We start from the raw sequence: 17,588 nt of genomic DNA on the forward strand, positions 1-17,588 counted from the left end.
CACAGAATGCTAAAGTGCTCAAGCATGGATAGATGGGACCAATTAGAAGGAAGGAGAAAGCTAGACATACCATAGCATGGATAGTGGATGCTCATAAGAAACTACCAGGAAGGTGGCTGTATCCACACAGACAGAGATTAGAAGTGGGACATGGTTTTCAAATAGTATTGCCATTAGAGATCAAAGGAACAATTGCCTGTGGTGTGCAATATATCAATGCTCTCTATTATAGTTTAAGCAAGACTATAGCCACTGAAACCATGAGTGAGGCTGTTTTGAAGATCATACTCTGAAAAGGAAACCACTCTGAAGGGCTCACAATTTTGAAAAGTTTAGGGACTGGCAATGGTGAGTGGTTAGGCAATACAAGATTACATGGGATGCCCAGGATCACACATAGGTTAAGAGGTGAAGCTGGGACTTGTGCCAACTCTGCAATTTCTGCATTTGAACACTTTCTTTTCCAGTTGTTACCATGAACCAAAATAATCTCCTTTTATAAAACTGACTTGGAAAGCACACAAGTCACATTATCAAATATGACAATTTAAAAAGAAAAGAAATATTATAGAAGGGTGTTACGCGAAATGGGAATTATTCTAGCTTAATTCCCCACATCATCAAGGGAAGTATAGAAGTACCTGTATACCTATCAATGTGATTTGACAGATTTAGGGCTCGATTCATGGAATCTGGCGCAGAAATGGCACAAAGCCTGTGCTCCGAGAAGGACCCTGCGCAAGCCGTGGCGCAGATATAAACATGTGCGGCACGCGTATTCATGGATTTCAAGAGGCATGAGTAGCCGTCGCGCAAGTAATAGGAAGCGGCATGAGGAACGGCCCAACACGCCTCCACACACACCAAAAAGCAAGTGAAGAAAGGCCTAACATGGCGCAAGCCTCGTGCTATTCCCTGGCCCAGCATCCAGCACCCTAGCGAAATTGCACGCTAACACCACACAATCCCTGGCCACTTCCCAGAGAAAACACGTGCCCTCCCATGCAAGTCCAGGCCCTACCCCACTGAAATCGCATGCTAACACCTCGCAATCCCCGGCTGCACCCATGCAAAATTGCGCATCAACACCTCGTAATCCCGGCCGCACTCCAGAGAAAATGCGTGCGCTCCCACGCAAGCCCAGGCCGTGCCCCAGCAAAATCGTGTGCCCCCTCGTAAAAACCTGATTCATCCCCACACCATCGGTACCCTGCCTGCCCACATAACCACCCACTGCACATTAACCACTGTAGTACACACACCACCCCCAGCACCCATCACCTGTAACAACCCCCTGCAGGCAGACCCCCCAGAAGGGACACTACCCCTCAGCACCCATCACCTGTGCCAACCGCCTGCAGGCAGCCCCCTCCAGAAGGGACACCAGCCCCCAGCACCCATCACCTGTGACAACTCCCTGCAAGCAGCCCCTTCCAGAAAGGACACCACCCCCCTCAGCACCCATCACCTCTGGCAAACCCCTGCAGGCAGCCCCTCCAGAAGGGACACCCCCTGCAGGCAGCCACCTCCACAAGGGACACCACCCCCAGCACCCATCACCTGTGACAACCCCCTGCAGGCACCCCCCTTCAGAAGGGACAACACCCTCAGCACCCACCACCTGTGACAACTCCCTGAAGGCAGCCCCCTCCAGAAGGGACACCACCCCCCTGCACCCATCACCTGTGGCAAACCCCTGCAGAGCCCCCTCCAGAAGGGACACCACCACCCAGCACCCATCATGCCAGTAAGATAGCTCAGCGGGTTGAGCGCTCACTGCTGCGATCTGAGCGTGATCTGCGGGTTGCAGGCTCTAATCCCGGCAAGGCCAACTCAGCCTTTCATCCTTCCGAGGTCGATAAATCAGCACCAATTTCAGTTGATATTGTATGTAAATATGTGCTCTGTAAAGCGCTTTGGATTAAGGCGCTATATAAATAACACATCATTATCACCTGAAACAAACCCCTGCAGGCAGCCCCTCCAGAATGGAAAACCCACTACAGGCTATACCCTGACATTGTGACACATCATCACTGCAACAATCGTGTGTTGCTCACCTGAACCTCCATGTTGTGACATCAGCATGAATATCATCAGGAACATGTATCCTGCAAACCAAAATACATGCATTCACCAGAGCTACATCCATGAGTGCTGCACCTGCTCACACACACCTCCTGGCCTTAACCATCCCCCAGCATACACATCAAACAAGTGAATGTTAAAGTGAGGTCCTGCTGCCCATGTGACAATGGCATTTCATTAAGCCCCAGTGACCGAATGTTTGCCAATGACAGAAGCAAACATACCAACAATGTGTGCTACATAAACAAACAATGGTCAAGTGTGTCACAGCCTGAGCATGAGTGAGCTGGTAGTAAAAAATAATTTCATTGAACTATCACATTACCAGGCCAGGCATGGATGAAGAACAGGGCAGTCAGAGAGAGCACGACTTACAGAGAATTGTGAATTGGGCAGCCACTGTGGAATATGAAGCAAGTGCCACTACTGTCTCCCAGTGCAAGAGGTTGACCAAAACTTGAGCGAATGAATACTGAGGAACCACATGCTGGTGAAGGTGAATGTACGACATATGTGTTACACAGCATTAACAAAGTCATGTGCCATGATGGTGAACATGTAACACTCCCACAGTCAGCCCACCTCCCTCCATCCCAACCACAGTGAAGGCAAACACAGAGTGATGCAGCACTTGTGAAAGAAAATAGCATTTGACAGTGCACACGCATCCATCTAGTTGACACACCACCACTGGTCAGCCGCCTGTGGCCCCTCACCAACCATCCCAACAACTATACACAAGCCTGTATGCAACCAGACACATGACTACCAATGGAGAGAAGCACGGCCTCTAAATAGACTAGCAAACAGGCACACACCCAAAAGAACAGCAAGAAACAGTGAATTGGAGTAAATTAAAAATATGTTATCCAGAAGTATTTTTATTTACATCATACATTCTGAAAAATATAATCAAGGTGCCCATGTACATTATCAAAAAAAGAACTGTCACCATGCCCAAACTATTATGTACGAGTTAAAATTTAAAGCAATGTCCATAAAGTCTGGTTGTTAAAAAATGAAACCTACACCTAAATAACTATATACATTAAAAAAGTGGAGTAATGTCCAAATTGTCTGCTCCAAATAAAAAAAATAGAACTAAACCTACACCCAAAGAACTATGTACATCCAAAAAGTGCATTAGTGTCCAAATTGTGCGCTCCAAAAAAAAAAAGGAAACCTGCACCCAAAGAACTATGTACATTCAAAAAGTGCAGTAATGTCCAAATTGACTGCTCGAAAAAAATGAAAAAAGAAAAGGAAACCTATACCTAAAGAACTATACCCAGGCAGTGGGCTAGTCCATCTCTTCTGCTCCATTGTTGCTCAAACTCTGCACCAGGGCATCATCGAGCACTGCGTCCATTTCCCCCAGGCGGGGGTCTGTAGTTTCCTGGAAGGCTTGCAGGGCCTCCAGCATGTTCCTCCCCAACCCTTCAGCCTCCCTGCAAATTGCCTCCAGGATGGCAGCTCGCCTCCTTGCCTGACGCAGTGCAACCTCTGTCGTGGCCATCATCACTCTCGCCTCCCGAGCCCGCTGCCTCTCTGTTCCGATATGCTGCCCATAACGCACAAACACGGAAGACATCCTTGTCCGTAGGTCCACATTCGCATCCTGCCTGATGCAGTGTACCTGCCCCCTTGTGATGGTTAGCCCTGAGAAAAAGAGCCTCCTCCTTAGAGCCTGCTGCTGCCATAGCGCCCGGTGCCTGCTTCGTGTGTACACCCTCCGGGCTGATGACGTTACCCAGGGGTGTACGGACCGTGCCCTGCTCGTAGGTGCTTGCTGTCCATCCATGGCCAGTGTTCCTGTCAGTGCCTGGATCGGCACGGTGACCACCTCAGCCGATTGACCCTTGACTCCTAACTCAGGCAAGGATGTTGGCTCCACCAGATGGGGCAATATGGGTGGGACTGTTGCACAGGGGGCCCTGGTGCTATCTGGCCCAGAAGGCACCCCGGAAGTCGACTGGTGCACAGAGGAGGAAGACGAGGAGGGGGTCGCATTAGTGAACAGCCCACACAGTGCAAACTGGACCAGGAATGTTGCTAGTCATGCGAGGAGACACCATACGTCACTGTGATGACTTGCAAGCAGTCCACGGCAAGCCTGCACATCATCACGTATCCCGCTGGTATGCCTCACCACACCGACCAGCTGGGGTCCCACAGTGTCCTGAATGGCCTGAGCCGATGGCATTGGGGTGTTGGTCTGTGTGGAAACATCCGACACCTGTGCCTGGGTCTGTGTTGAGGCCTGCTGGCAGGTGCATACAGCTGCACCCGCTGGTCCAGGGACAGGAATTTGCACAAGCACGCAAGCGGGGCCTGCACAGCCTCATTCCCCAGGGGCAGAACTGCAGTAGTCATACCCACCTCACCATCCCCGCCTGACCCCATGGGCTGTGTTTCTACGGCCGCCTCCTCTCCCTCAACCCCCGCCAACCTGGATGACGCCCAAGCATCTTCCACACTGGATGGCCCCTGTGTTGCCTCTTTCGCCCCCCCCCGCTGCTGAGGAGTCCACTACCACCTTCGCCCTCTTGGACTTACCCCCAGCAGCATTTCCCGATAGACCCGGCGTGGCACCAGCCACCTTGCTCCCCGACGATGTTCTGTCATGGGGGCATGTCTGGGCCTTGCGCCTCTGCCTGGTGGAGGCATCCCTGCTGTCTTGCTCCACCGCACTTCTTCCGCCCTCTTCTTCCGATGCAACTGTGGAAAAGGAGCCATAGAACACAAACATCCGTGTACAGCACCAATGTGTGCATGGCAATACAAACATTCACTTGAAGTGCAGTAGTCATGGGAACAACCATCATCCTCCACCAAAACACACATGTACATGCAATATACATACCTGCACACACATGCTTGTCCATCACAACAGACATTCACATCAGGGTACATCCCACTGTCACAACCAATCAATTGTGAATGATACACACACATGCCTCATGTGTTCATACACTTGTCATGCACACACATCAACTGACAGTCCACAAGCAGTGCAATGAGCATTCACATCAGAGTACCGTCAACTGCAATCATGCAACATGACTACGTCACACATTGAAATGCACCTGTTGCATCCAGCCATGAGTCATGACCAGTCACACATTCCCATCTTTGACACATATACACAAACCCCATGCATGCACATGGCATGCCCAACACTACGTCAACTGTCCCACTTGTCACACCAGCATGTCTCATACACAAGTAACAAAACATGTGCATGTTCTGAAAGGCAGCAGTACAGCACACAATGCAAATGACGTCTCATCAAAATCACATATGGTGCACTGCACACATGGAGAGCACTGACTGGGTCATGCACGCAGACATCCATATCAGAGGCATACTTTCTGTAAGCCTAGGCTGCACACTCCCAACATTCAGGAACATGCACTGTGGAGCATAGCAACACTTGGATACTGACCTGACAACTCCAGACGTTGGCGCAACTCGCTGACCTGGGTGTGCAGTGCCGGGTAAAACTTCTCCAGGACCTGCATGTTGGTGATAGAGCACCGGCGCCCCTCTATGGTGGTACCGGCCTCGAGGAAGCGCAGGGCCTTGCTCTGGGTCCTGGAGGATTTAAGGTCCTCCCTGCACTTGTGCACATACGTGAAGGACCGTGATGCCACCCCCTCCTCGTTGATGGCATCCACGATCCCGTTCCAGATCAGCTGACGTCCTTCCCTGCCGAGTTGCGTCAATGGTTGGAAGAGGGCTTCATTATTCCCCAGGACATGCTCCACCAGGATGTCAACTTACCTGGCAGTGAAGTTGACAGCCTTCTGCCTCGCAGCCATGGGGTTGCCACTATGGTCAGATGATGTTGGTGCTGACAAGGCAACCACCGAGATGGGCAAGGTGGTCCTGGGGATGGGCTGTGGAGCTGTGTTGATGTTATGGCACAGTGGGAGTCTGGTGAATCGGCTGAGGTGGTCACAGGGCCAAGGACAGGAGCACTGGCAATGGCTGGACAGCTGGCACTCAAAATGCAGGGCAGGTGGGCAACAGGCACACACAGTGGGCAGGCAGCAGAAGATGGCTTGGTAGGAGGCAGCTCAGGGCAGAAGGAGGCAGATAAAAAGGCTTGTAGGCAGGAGCGTGGGTCTTCTGTGTCTAACGCCTAGGCAGCTGGAAACAGAGTGACCGTTACTTTGTGCGTTCAGAATTAGCGTGAACACGTGAAATTAGAGGAAAGGGCCTCAGCGTATAACTTACGTGACACGCTGTGTTCTGGCGTTCAGTACGCTCGAATTGGGAAACATAATTATGCATGGAAACGAATTACACCGTACATGTGAATGGGAGTAGACAGACCTTTGGATTACTGTGATTTTTAGGGTGCCACGCAATTCGTTTACTTCTTGCACAGTACGAACTTCTTATTTTGGTGGGGGATTTGCCTCCATTCATACGCGTGTCTACTTTTCTTCTTACAGAGGCTCACGGTGAGTCGTGTATGCAATTTTCATACTCTGGGTGCCCCTGTGTATTGCGTACCTCAATTCTTACCATTGCAGTGGCAGAGGTGGCTAGGGTAGGGGACATGCTGTGACATCTGCCATCCACTCCCCTCAAGGTCAGGGACCTGCAGGGGCAGCGCCTGTCCCCACTCCCGAGGGTCAGGGACCTGCAGCGGAAGCTGCTGTTGTCCCCCCCAGGGTCACGGACCTGCAGTGGCAGTTGATGTCCGTGTCTCGAAGGGTAAGGGACGTGCAGGGAAAGCTGTATTAGGGAGCTGCAGTGGCAGCTGCTGCAGTGTTAGGGAGCTGCAGTGGCAGCTGCTGTCCACCCCCCAAGCTCAGGAACCTGCAGGGGAAGCTCATGTCCCCACCACCCCAGGTTCACTGCTGTCCGTGTCTTGAAGGGTAAGTGACGTGCAGGGGAAGCTGCTGTCCCAGCATCAGTGGGTGATGCCATGGCCCCGGCCACTAGTGCTCCAGCATCTGGTACCCTGAGTGGTCCCTGCCACACAGGGTCTGCACCACATGCCAAGAAGGCAAGGCGTGAATCGCAGTAAGAGGCTCAACCCCATGGCATGGCACAGGACACCGCCAAGTCGAGGAAGAGGAGCTTCGATGATGACGAACTGCAAATCCTCGTGGACTACGTGGGCACACACCACCGTGACATTTGCCTGCAGCCAGGGATCACACATGCACCTGCTCATCGTATGGTGCATTGGCAGCAGGTCACAGATGAGATAAAAGACTTAGGGAATGAGAAGCGCACTCCTTCACAGGTCATGAAGGAGTGGAATTACCACAACTGTCGCACAAAATCCAAGTTGGGTGCCCACCTTACCTCTGCTCTGGCAACTGGAGGGGGGGGTCACCAGAGGAGCAGGAGCTCACCCCTCATGAAGAGGCTATGAGCCGCTTCATTCATATGGATCAGGTGCAAGGCGTGGGAGGCCTGCCAGATTATGAGGACACGTTCAGTGAGTGACCAAGCATGTGCATCCTGAGTATGTGTAGGGAAATCAAACAAAGAAGTATGATTGAGTTCCACTTGTGCCTGCATTTGTATGACTTTCCTGGCTGAACCATGTCAGGGTGTGCTGACTCGTGCACAGTGTACTCTAGAGTGGATACAACCCATGTGTCCTTCATCTGTTGCACATGTCATTGTGACAGTAGTCATCACCCACCAGCATGCACAAACAAAATTGTGTACATGCTACCACAACGTGGCATCTAGTTAGTCGCATCAGTGATGCCAGTGACTCTGCTGGACTAGACAAGTGCTTGTGTCTGAAGCAAGTGTTACACAGAATGCACTGCATGGTGTACATTTTCCATTTGCACATGTACGTAGGTGGTTCCATGCTACAGATTACTGCCATGAAGACTACCAGCAGGCCGCAGAGTGTGGCATGTTCTACATTGCATTATTCAACACTGTGCACATTCCACATCCCTGCTGCAGCTATAGCACTGACCCCGTAGTGAAATAGTTGTCAAGATTCATTCCTGTGAACCTTCCACACTCAGCATACACTCCATGGGTCTATGCCGCTGTCCCTCTTGTTTTTCACTGTGCCTTCTTCCTATCTCCCAGTGCATGTAATTACTCTCTCCACATCACACACCTTGTCTAGGTGATATTTTACAGTCATACTCTAACTGGGACTCCACACTTAGGCCATGTCCACATTGAGTGCACTCCCTGTGCCAGTTCTACACTGGTGTGGCATGTAAATGATGAGCACTTGGAAGTAAATATGCGTGTACGTGTTGACATGTAATGTAATAGCATGTTACAGAGCTACATAACCATGACCATTTACCACGTATTTGTCTATAGTTTGCTGTGCCATGTGCCATAATGTGCTTTTCAAGAACCATGTCTGTTGGCATTGTGTCTACTGGCTACATGGCCAGGGACATGGGATGTTGTTGCAAATCTGCATACGGCATCATCAGATGGCTTCTTGTGCATAGGGTGTCTGCGATTTCTCGCATGGTAACAAGCCGGGCAATGTGTTGCAGGACAACAATGTTAAATCAATGTTTATTGTGGACGCAATTACCATGATTCTTCATGTGTTTATATGTCCTTGTGCAGGTGAGGAGGTACCAGATGCAGAGGAGGAGAGGAGGAGGTTGAGGAGGAAGGAGAGTCTGTGCCGGTCCAGACCACCAGTGGAGGACGTGGTGTGGCATCCCAGGAGAACCCACTGATGCTGCAGACCATCCTGAGTATGTCTAGGTAACTCTGGTGCTAAACCGGATGTCCAATCCTCAATGCTGTCGGAGTTGAGTGCACCAAGTGTTGGAGATGTTGTTGCCTGTGAGTCTGCAGGGGGTCAGGTGCCCTCACAAGGCTAGTCAAAGGTGTCCCAACCGTCTGTGGTGGTTATGGCTGCAAGGCCACGCTCCCAAGGATTGGGTTCTGTTCCTGGGCCAAATGTCCAATGGAGGGATGCAGTCTTGCAGCCAGAGACAGTGGCATCACAGAAAGGGCAATGCTCTTTGGGTCAGGCAGGCGTGGGCCCTGTACACGTGGGGACGTGTGCAGGCTGGGGAGACAGTGTGGGAGCAGTCGATGTTGCTTGTTGTGCAACAACAGGGTGTTACCTACGAGATCTTGGCTGGGGGCATGTATAGGGTAGCCAGTTCCATGATCCCACCAGAAACACAAGTAAAGCACGAGCTGCAGGCATTGCAGTCCACATGCCGCTCACACAGGCTGCATGTGGAGGCCAACAGCAGGAGCCGACAGGCCGATCTGAGATCTCTACAGGCATCCATGCTTGCAGAGGGTCGGGCCCACAGGGAAGCCCTGAGGCAAGAGCTGTTGGCCCACAGAGCTTCAGTTGAAGTGGAAGAGGCAGCCCACAGGACACAGTACCAACATGATATGCACCTAATGAGGCATACCATCTTGGAGGAAATCCGTGCATGCTGTGAGGTCATGCATGGTGACCTCCAAATCCTCACGCTGCTGATACATTCATCAGTGTCACGCCTGGCCTCTGCCACTGAGGACCAGGCCAGGACACTTTGTCAAGTATGCTTCTGGCAGAGGTGCAAGAGGTGAGTGGCTCAATAATTGGCAAGACATCTACTGTATATTCTGCAAGACCTTCTTCACAGTACCTTTGGTATGCGCTTGCATCACATATGTCTTGCAAATACGCATGACTGACTGAACCTACTTGTGACAGGCTCTTCAAACACAACCCTCCGCACCTCTGCACCCCCTAACACTCATCCTCCTCATTCACTCATGTCTCCCCTGAAGTAGTCAACAGAGTTGACTTCTCCATGAAGGTGTCATCCCAACTAGTGTGCCGCTGTTCCTACAGAACCATCATTGGCAACATCTCCTTTCTGTCAACTGCTCTTGGTGATCTCTGAAAACACTCCTTTCCTGCTGTTTAGTTTCCATCCTCCATCAAGCACTCACCTGTGCGCACCATCCTTACTATGGCATATGCACAGCCTTCCTGCCCACCAAAATATTGGGAAATGTCTTTCAAGACCTTACAGGAGAAACTGCTTGACAAGTTAGCCCTCCCACAAATAGATGCCCATTCTTGGGGATGTCCATGGACACCAGTGTGGATTGAAACTGTCCGGAGCAACAGACACTGCTCTCCAGGACTCACATGAATAAATGGTAGCATCCCTCAATTCATAATCCCCTGCTGTCCTCATCCTCCTTGATGTCTCATCTGCTTTTCACAGAGTGATGCATTCCATCCTCATGAAGATGCTCCATGAATGGAAAGTGGACTTGCTCATGTCATTCCGAAACTACCTTTCTTCTACCCTACTTCAGCATCCACCTGCGGCATCATGCAGATGTCCATTCTTTTCCCATGCATCTTTGACATATACATTACCCTGCTGCCACACTTATTTGAACCATTGTACAACTGATTCATGTGCTATGCTGAGGACAGACTACTCTTCAGCACTGTTCCTAATGACACACTTGCACCCTTATTCACCATGACTGCCTAGCAGCCATCCTGGCCTGGTGCACTCTAAATGACCTCGGCTTGTGCGCCATTTACAAAATTGTGTGTCCCGATTGGCTCCCGTGCAGCCAACTTCTGGCATTGACTCTCTCCTTCCGACATGGGCTCACACCCTGCCCACTCATCCCAAGGCAGGTATCTTGGATTCATCTTCGACTACCCACTTCCCTTCATGCCTCATATTCCTGGAATTGTCAAGAAGTCCGATTTGCAGATCTTAATGCACAAAGTTAATGTACACTTCCACAACATCACAAAGAGATGCAATGTTACACATGCTTTGGTACTCTACATGCTACACTACTGCAACACCCGACTCCTGAGTGTTCCTTGTACCACCATGCGACCCCTACAGCTTACCCAGATTATGTATACAAGATTTGTCCTTTGACTCAGGGCCAGGGCCCATGTCTCTCCTGCAATATGACTACTTCAGAGGCTCACAGACTCAGCAGGGATTACATTGTAATACCTGTATATCATCCACAGGGATGTCTGGTTGCCTGTGCCGTCTTCAACGCTTCCTGATGATATACTCCCCTTCTGTACTCCTGCATACCTCGGGCAACTACTCCATGTGCGTGAAGCACTTAGGTATTGGAAGGGATGGTCGTGGGTCCATTTGCTATGCGTGATGCCTTCTGTGTAATAGATTCACCCTCCCCCTGTGTGTTGGGCAAGTACTCCTTAAGGTCACATTGATCATGTAGTCATTTCTCTTCTCCACTTCCTTCTACCACTCTATTCAGTGCTATTGATGCAGTAGCATGCATCATGACCAGCTTTCCCACTTTCTCTGTGGCCAGACTCCCTTGGCCCTACAGCCACAACCACTGCACGGATATTAATGTTTGTGGTCATGTTTGCCTCAAATCTCTCCTTCTCATGTCCCACTTCAGTCATCTCTTGAAAGTACAACTATTTGCTACACCTCATCAGTGGTAGTGCACCTTTTCTCACTTTCCCCCAGCAGGACACTGTCTCCACAGCCCTGATTTTATCCAGGTTGCACTACTGCAACTGCCTCTTGCTCAACTTCCATGCTTCAAACCCACTCCCTCTATGACTCATTCAGAACATGACCGCAAGGATTATGCTTGGCCCCAAGACTAGGGACCACATCTGTCTGCCACAGATTTTCCTCCACTGGCTAGCCGTGGCTGCAAGAGTCGAATTATAGAAAGTATGCATTGTGCACAGGCCTTTGTGGGGCCTGTGCACTACCTATCTGCAAATATCCATACCTCAATGCTGTCCATCCAGAGACATATCATCATGTTGCTCCAACCTTCTTCAGGTGTGCCAGTTCTGGATGCAGATTTTTTGAGGGGGGATCTTTATCGTCAGCAGGGGCTCCCTCTTGGATACCCTTCCTGCCACCCACTGTTTGGGCCCTTGGTGAATGACCCTAGAGAATTACATCTCTCTGCACTTACCCCCGCCTCCACTGACTGGATGCACTTGGACCACCCCTGAACTTGTTCCCACACTCCAAATATCACTCCCTTCTAAACGTCTGTGCACTTGCTCGTTCTGATTGCACCATGCCTGTACATCGTCTGTCTGTTCCACCCTGTCCTCACTCCCTGCATGGTGGCATATTCATGCACTCGATAAAACTGTAGCTGCATCGTCAAACATATTCACTGTTACCTCCACTGTTAATTGTATGACATGCACAGAGCCTGCCGTTAGTGACTATTAGGGTTTCAGTGATTCTCGGGCTCTGTACGAGTGTTCTTTTTCCCCTTGTTCCATCCATCCTTGAGCGCTTTGAGACACTTGCCTTGTGTAGCAGGCATTTCAGGATATACCTTTGCATGACGTACCATACCATGAGACAGTGTAATGATCATTTTACATGATATATGGGATGGCTTGGGTGTCACAGAGGTGACTTAATGGAAGGTTTGGCATGGTGGTAGTGGTGTCATTGTGTATTTTAAGTTGTAAGGGATGCACACAATTTTGCACTTCCAAGAGCACATGCTCAGGGTGGTCTGGTGGACATAGTTGATTGACCCATTGTCATCATTGAACGGCACCTGGAATGTGGCAGGGTCGTGTGCACTCCACCACAGTGGATGGAGTTTAGGTGAAAAAAGTAGCCACAAGCTGGGTACGGGTAGCCTCGCCATGTGCCCTTTCACCAGCCATACGCAAACAGCGTGCCTGTGGATATGGTGGTACCATCATGTCCACCGGTACGCCACGCTGTGTTGCAACATTGTGCAGGACACATGCTGCCACAATGATCCTGCAAACTACTGGTGGTGCATATAGCAACACAACCAGCAGAGTAGTCAAGGGAGCGTAAAACGTGACTTGAGCACTCCGAATGTGCGCTCCACTATGGCCCGAGGTACAATATGGGAAGTGTTGTATCTTACCTGGGCAGGTGTGGTGGGTTCTGTATTGGTGTGATCATGTAGGTGCTCAGAGGGTAGGAACTGTCCCCTGGAGATGTGGGAATGTTTGTCATTAGTTGTATGTATATATTTGTCTGTGTCTAACATGCATGCATGTGCAGGACCATTTATACTCACCAATGAGCCATGTGTTGCCACGCCTCCCAGCTTCCAGGGCACGGTCTCGGGGTGACATTCTGAATATATAAGTATCATGGGTGGAGCCAGGTTAGTTTGCATAGACAGAAGTAATGATTCCCTTGGCATCACGTAGAACCTGAACGTTGATGGAGTGGCAATGTTTCCGGTTGCGATACATATACTCTGTTGCCCTAGGTGGACGTAGAGCAACATGGGTCCAATCGATGGCACCAAGCACTTTAGGGAAATGCGCCACCCCATAAAAATCCTGGACCACGGCCTGCCTTTCAGCAGGTGTTCTGGGTATATGGATTTGCCGGTGACTGAGGGCTGTGCAGTCATTATTGCCAACACCTGGTGTAGGCAGCGTAACTGCGTGGCCTGTGAAATGCCCCAACTATGGCAGTGGTCCGCTGGAATGACCCAGTGGCCAAAACATGCAGTACACTTGAGCACATTTTACGAGGGGCTCAGTGCATGGGAACACAGGGTGGGTGATGTAAGGTCATCTTCTCACTCCATGACCAGGTCTAAGATGATATGAGGAGGAAACCTATACCTGGCATAGACCTGGTCATCCAGCATCCCAAAAAGGGTCGTCCTTGGGTGGAAAATCTGGGCCCTGGTCATCCTCCCCCTCCTGAGGTGTGCCACGATCACTGCTGCAACAAACGGTCCATTCATTGTGGCAGTATATGTGCGTTTGTTGATCGTGCATGCTTTTTATGCATTATTTGTTGTGTGCGTTGACATGTACGCCTGCTATCGCGTGGCATAGGTGTTTTGGGATTTGCGCATACTATTTCCTGCACCTTCGATCCCTGTTCGAACACTGGCGTAACAGGGGCCCCCACAGCCCCTGCGGTGCGGGGGGCCCTGCCAGAAAATGTCCTGGGAAGGGCCCCCACTTGTAGAAAAAAAAAAGATTTTTTTTTTTTGGGGCAACATTTTTTTTTTCTTTTTGTATTCACTCTGCATTTATAAAGAAATAATTTCTGTAACAGAAATCATTTCTTTATGAAGTCAGAGTGACTTCAAAAAGAAACGATGAGCATCATTACGGGTTTGGCGGAAACCGTGCCATTGCTACCAGCAGGTTGCCGCCAGACCTGTAATGATTTACCGGTGCCTGACTTCCCGGTAACACCGAGGGATTACAACCCAAGCGATCTGGGAAGTCAGGCGCCGGTAAATGGTAAATCCCCATTTCCATAAAATCCTATCAGACTCTATGGGAATGGGGACCACAGAAGCACCGGCACCATTAACAGTGCCGGTGCTTCCGTGAAAACTATGCGGGTGGGTGCTGTTCTACCGGGCAGGTCTGACCTGCCGGGCAGGACGGCAACCGCCCAAGGAGCTGTAATATGCCGGCCCAGAAACAACAGTGCCGGTGAGTTTACCAGCACTGTTGTTTACAGTCCAGCATGGATGTAATGAGGCCCAATTTCTTTTCTAAGTGTTAGGGCTCCCCTCAACACCATGATGTGTGCGTGTATGAGTGTATGGTGAAAGGGTGCACACTTTAATATACGGGTAGCTACCTGGGTGGGCCTGTATGGTGAAAGGGTGCACACTTAAATGTATAGGTGGCTGCCTGTGTAAGTGTATGGTGAAAACGTGCACATGTAAATGTATGGGTGGCTGCCTGGGTGTGCCTGTATGGTGAAAGGGTGCACCCTTAAATGTATGGATGGCTGCCTTGGTGTGCCAGTATGGTGAAAGAAAGCACACTTAAATGTATGGATGGCTGGGTGTGCATGTGTGTATATGGTGAATGGTGTGTGTGCTTGCGTTCAGGTGCGCAACAAAATCTACATTTCGGGGGCTAACCCTTCAAATGTTGGGAGGGGTGCCAAATTCATGGGTGGTGGGGGAGGGGCAACCTTATTTGTTTGGGTCATCTAATTTCTTTATGCATTTTTATGAGACTATTCTAGTGCAGCTTCAATGTTACAAGCAGTTAACTCTCTCCTTTAAGGTTTAAAGCACCCACTTATGGACTGCTGTGAGAATGAGTGGTCTCCTGTTCCCTCTCTACCCTTCCAATCACTCCCCTGGCATGCAAGTATTAAACCCACATCACGATTTCAATTGCCTAAAAAATTTGGCATTTGAATGCAGGTACTAACAATGAATTCCTTTTTGTTAGTAATTGGTGGGTTCTTGTTAACAGAGAAACCCAGGTGCTGTTTAACATCTGTGTCCCTTTCTGGCTGGCAACTGCTCTGAAGGTCAGCCAGGTCTAGTCAACATAGCCCAACATTTCAGGGGGTTGGGGGGAGTGCTGAATCCCAGTCAACTCAATGGTGCTGCACCAATACTTGTGTTTAATGCCTGGATTACTTATTGGTAATCTTCATTACTCCTAGCCCTATTCTGCCTCGTCCCAGTGTGTATGAGACAATACTTGTGTATAAGGCACTCTGCCTCATACACAAGTACTGGGATGAGGTAGAGGTACATGGAGGTAATGCTTGATTTAGCTACCTGTAATCATCACTACTCCTAGTCCCACTCTTCATCATCCCAGTACTTACCTATGAGGCAAGGATCCTCAACTGTAAGATCTGGGTCAAGGAAGAGGGACGTGGAGGTAATTCTGGGCCAAGGAGCTGATTTTGGAGGTTGGGGTGGTAGGGAGAGGGGATGTATAAGGGGGGCAGGATTGTACGACAAATTATAATGGCTGTCCATGTCCAGGCTAAGCAGGCATGATATGTGGTATTAGTGGCTAGAGAGACATTTTGGTGCAGCCAGTCTAGTCATTCCTCAGTTTGGTATGACTTTTTTTTTAATGGGGCATTTATGATAAAGCAGTCCTGCTAAGTGAATTACATAGCTAGACTGCCTTTTGGGTACTGCCAGTCTAGCCGTTTCTTACTGCGGCATTGTATATTTTTCTGGGCATCTGTGATCAAATTATATGATATAAGTCATTTATAACGCACCTGCACACAAGTGTTTCTAGGCGCGACAAGATAGATATGGAAGATAGAGGGAGGACTAGATAAACGATCTTACTAGGCCTTGTGTCATTCAGATCGTGCAAGTGCGAGAACGAGAAGCGCAAGGGGAAAGGGAGGGAGGAAGTGCAATGGAGAGGGGAGGGGAAAAACAGGGCAGCAATGCTCTGAGTAAGTGCTGTCAAGGCCGCACAGTTCTGGGTAGTGCAAGGAGAACAAGGGACTGCAGGGTTACAGTTACAGCCCCTAAGTGCATGGTAGGACCAGAGGCAGTGCAAGGGTGACTGATCAAGAAAGAGTCTCGACTCAGTGAGACTCTGAGGGTAGCCAAGCAACCAGTCGGTACAGCAGACAGGTAGGTCAGGTAGGCCAGCAGGGGAGGGAGAGAGAGAAAGCAGAGGGGAAGAGGAAAGTTTTGAGCTGCTTCCAGAACTTCAGGTGGTCCGCTAAAGCCTGAGAGGGCAGGGAGGCTATTACAGAGGGAGGCACCTGCAGAGGAGAGAGATTTACCCCCCACTCTCTTCCTGGAGAAGCGTCGAACCCTTAGGGAGTTGTAGGTAGTTGAGCGAAGGGCTTGAGAAGGAAGATATTTTGGAAGAGAGCGTTGGATGTAGTGGGGGCCCAGGCCCAGAAAGCCTTGTGGACAATGCAAAGGGTCTTGAACTTGATACTTGCAGCAACTTGGAGCCAGTGGAGAGATTTCAGGGCTGGAGAGATACGATCCCTGTGCTTGAGGCCAAGGATAAGTCTTGCAGTCCTGTTCTGGATTAGGTGGAGGGGCTGGATATTAGAGGAAGGCAGATTGAGAAAGAGGCTGTTGCGGTAGTCCAGCCTAGAGAGAACCAGGGCTCTGCAGACAGTGAGCTTCTGGGGGAAAATCAGAAAGGGAAGAGTTCCTTTGAGGAGGAGCAGCTGGTAGTGGGATTTCTTGGCGACGTCCGAGATGTGAGGAGAGAAAGAGAGAGTGGAGTCAAAGATGATACCAGTGTTGTTTGCCTCACAGGAAGGCGGCCAGAGTGAGAGAGGGAAAGCAGGGGCAGGAGCCCAAATGGGAAGGATCTCCATCTTACTGACATTAAGGCAGAGATCGTTGGAGGCACACCAATCCTGAATTGCGGATAGACAGTCGGGAATGACCGAGAGATGAGAGGAGTGTGAGGGGAGCCTGAAGGAAGCTGAAGGGAGCCTGAAGGAGTGTCATCCGCATTACACTGAAAGTTGGAGGAGAATGTAGAGATCAGGTGGGTCAAAGGGGCCACATGGGGGTTGAAAGACCAGAGTGAGAGGATGGAGGTGGGAGAAAGGGACCAAGTTGGACCTTGTCAGGTGTTGTCAGAGAGAAAGAGAAGAAAGGAGGAAGAGAGGTAGAGATGGCCAGAGGGGGGCCGAGAGAGGAAGAGGGAGAGGAAGAGGAGATGGAGGATAGGATGTCCTGAGTTTTAGCATAGAAGTGAGATGACAGAGCCATACAGAGGG

At 50.2% G+C, this 17,588-nt stretch overlaps 1 protein-coding gene across 4 annotated transcripts in view; it reads left to right on the forward strand.

Moving 5' to 3' along the window:
• Positions 1–17,588, forward strand: part of LOC138471705 (uncharacterized) — a 370,985-nt gene that overhangs the window by 136,907 nt on the left and 216,490 nt on the right. For 2 of the 4 annotated variants that reach the window (XM_069609469.1, XM_069609470.1), the window contains exon 2: positions 8,677–8,820. The exons of the other annotated variants lie outside the window; for them this stretch is intronic. The gene's annotated coding sequence lies outside the window, so the exon portion shown is untranslated. The remainder of the gene's footprint in view (positions 1–8,676; positions 8,821–17,588) is intronic. 4 annotated transcript variants of the gene reach the window in all.

Source organism: Ambystoma mexicanum, chromosome 8 (genome assembly GCF_040938575.1).
Source record: "Ambystoma mexicanum isolate Mex_15411 chromosome 8, UKY_AmexF1_1, whole genome shotgun sequence".
Taxonomy (NCBI): domain Eukaryota; kingdom Metazoa; phylum Chordata; class Amphibia; order Caudata; family Ambystomatidae; genus Ambystoma; species Ambystoma mexicanum.